Below are 3256 nucleotides of genomic sequence, written 5' to 3'. Positions count from 1 at the left end.
TAGTTTTTCATGTATCAGTTTTCGGTCGACCGATCCGGTCGACCGCTCATTTGTTCTTTCGTCAGCATGTAGCAGAGAGTTGGTCGGTCGACCGGTCCGGTCGATCGAAAGCTCCATCGGTCGACCGCACCGGTCGACCGGATAAGTGTTTGCTTGATTTCCTGTTTTCGACCTGGATAACGGTCGACCGAACTTTCCATCGGTCGACCGAATTTTTCCATCGGTCGACCGACGGAATTTTCGGTCGACCGACAATATAGCCGTTGCTTTTTAACGGCTCTTTCTCTGAGCTGTTTGCTGGGGTTTTTGGTCATTTTGTTTTGGGGGTTTTTGCTGAGATTTCTAGTGGGTATATATACCCCATTGCTGATGTCTTTTCAAGTGAGCCAAGAGAGTTTAAAAACAAGTTTAAGAGAGTTTTAATCAAGGGTTTATGTTTGGTTTAAGTGTGTTTATAAGCTTTTAAGCATTTGAGTGTTTTGGTTTTGTGAATCACTTCCACAAGAGCTTGAGGAGATCATCTATTGGTGTTTGAGCATCCAACTCTTCTCCTTCCACTCTTGATCTATTGAGAAGTTTTCTAAACTCAATCTAGCTTCATATTTTATATTGTTTGATTATCTTTTTATTAAGCTAGTGTTCATATTGAGTTTAGTTGATTTTATTATCTCTTTGTTCACACACAACCTATTGAGCTTATTGTATTTACATTCATAGTATAATTTTGGGTTGTGAGATTAGTGACTTAGAGTTGTGCTTAATTGAGTTCTCACCTTGTTTAGAGAACAAATCATTTGATTTATATTGTGCTTATTGTGAGGATTCACTTGTAATACACTTGTACACCGAGAGAAGTGTGTGGTGAGAGACGGGGTCGAATCCAAGAGGAGTGGCGTCGGTTGACGTGCCTAGGGAGAGGTTGTAACCGAGCACTTGAGGAGGAGGACACGGGCTAGGACCAACACTTAGTGTGTGAGGTGTGATTACATAGTGATTGTATTGTGAGGTGTAAACGTTGTTCGGGTGAACGTAGAAAACCCGGTTGTGATAGTGGAGATCTCCTCGAGGTGAGGAGCGGGGACGTAGGTCGTGGGGACCGAACCTCGTAAACATATCGTTTTGTTTGTGATTGCATTGGCGTTCTTTTTCTTGTTTTCATATCTTATATCACCTTTGTGTATTGCTCATCATATTACCCTATCACTTGTGTAGATTGTTTATTTTACCCTTGTGTTAGTTTATATATCCTTGCATATATATATTCATCATATAGGATATATCTCATTGTTCATATTGCTTATCCTAGATCATATATTGTTGTATTTCATACTTGCTAGGATAACTTGTTAATTAATTTTAATTAGCATATAATCGGATTAGATTAGCATAAGACCCTAATCACCCCCCCTCTAGGGTCTAACACATCAAGTGCAAGGTGATGTCAACTTAACGTATCATTATAATTATTAAAACTATTAAGTTATTAAATTCTTTTTTATATGCAGATAACAAGAGGAAGCAAAGTAACAAAGCAAAAGGGAAAGGGAACAGTGCACTAGACTGAAATGAATCTTGGCAACTTGGAATATTTTGTAGCTTGAAACTCTTATATGGTGTTGGGCCGTGACTTTAGAAGCATCAAAACCTACTCAACGAAAAAATAACTGTTTGGGTCAAAAGTTGATTTCTTCATTGCCATTGAACCTGTTACAATCGTTTATCGATTACAAGTTCTGGGTCAAAAGTTGATTTCTTCATTGCCATTGAACCTGTTACAATCGTTTATCGATTACAAGTTCACAAAATAGAAAAGTTGATCTTTTCGATTACAAGTTCACAAAATAGAAAAGTTGATCTTTTTATAAGATCTCCTTACACAATAAAAAAATAAAGATTACAACTTTGTCAAACAACATACAGATCCTATTTATTAGTCTCTGTTTGTGTGAGATCTTTGCCTATGTCGGGGTTTATCCGTGGACCACCTCGGATCGGATCCGGTTGACAAAATGATGATGAAAGCTCTTACTTCACCAAGAAAGTAATCGCTAAAGTAAATGATCTCGACCAAACGAGATCACTACTCTTCTCGAGATCAAGTCCAAGCCTGATATCAAGGAATGGGAGGGCGGGCCTTAGATCCATCGAAATCCACTCTTTATGCACAGAAATTCGCCAAGATCTCGCTAGCCTCTCTCAAATTCGTAGCTCCCCTCAGATCTCCTTTTATGAGGGTGCTAGGGGTGTATTTATAGGCTTTAAATGCCGTGTTTGTGGATAGGAATGTCGTGTTTGTGGATAGGGTCAAAGAACAACCATTATTATACGTTTAGGTGGGTTTTTTGGTTATGTAACATGTTCCATATGTTTAAGGATAACCCCACATATTTATAGATGACCCCAAGGAGTTCTAGAAGTCAATCTTATCAGAAAACACATCGGGAGCTGACCTGGTCATGAGTCACTTCGACTGTCTCGCACATGTCCGAGATATCTTGGACTATCTCGGATTTTGTGGTCTTAACTCATTTGTTCTACCTCAGAATGAGATAATCCAAGATGCATTGGAAAGCTGACAAAGATACCTACAACTTTTATCTTTTGATATTCTTTAGATTCGAATCATATAATGGCCAAATTATACGAGACATAATTGGTGTCTCGCAGGTGCGAAATAGTCTGTACTGTCTCGGGTATTTTGGCTCTAACTCCCTCGTTCGACCTCAGAATGAAGTGATCCAAGATGTGTTAGAAAGATTACGAAGATCTTTACAACCTTCCATGGGTGAGACATCTATGGGATGAGCAAGACACGAGTGGTGCTTACTCCTTTGTGGGTGAAACGTAACCCCAGGTCGAGTCACTTCTTCGTTATTGTACCATCCCGCTGATTTGCATGCTTTATCAACTCACTTCATGCATTTATTAGCTTCTATATGAAAATAGATAATTCTCCTTGATTTGGATAATGACGTTCATCATCTTCTCTCTGTCTCGAGCCGCGTGCGGGAATCCTTGGGTAATTTTTGACGCCTACAGATACTCCCTCTAAAGTGTTTCAGTCTTGTTTCTTTTATAGAAGAGCCTGAAATACTTTGGATGTAATCAGTCCAACCTTCAGTCGGTGAAAAGGACCTATAGTTGGCTTCTATTCTTGACTTCTTTGATTTTTGGTCTATTCAATATTTTAACGAATAGCTGAAATTCCTCCGACGCTGCGTTTATTGTCTGGCTGTTGTTGATGTCTCGAATCGAA

Source organism: Asparagus officinalis, chromosome 8 (assembly GCF_001876935.1).
Source record: "Asparagus officinalis chromosome 8, Aspof.V1, whole genome shotgun sequence".
Classification (NCBI taxonomy): domain Eukaryota; kingdom Viridiplantae; phylum Streptophyta; class Magnoliopsida; order Asparagales; family Asparagaceae; genus Asparagus; species Asparagus officinalis.
Note: the sequence above shows the minus strand (reverse complement) of the source record.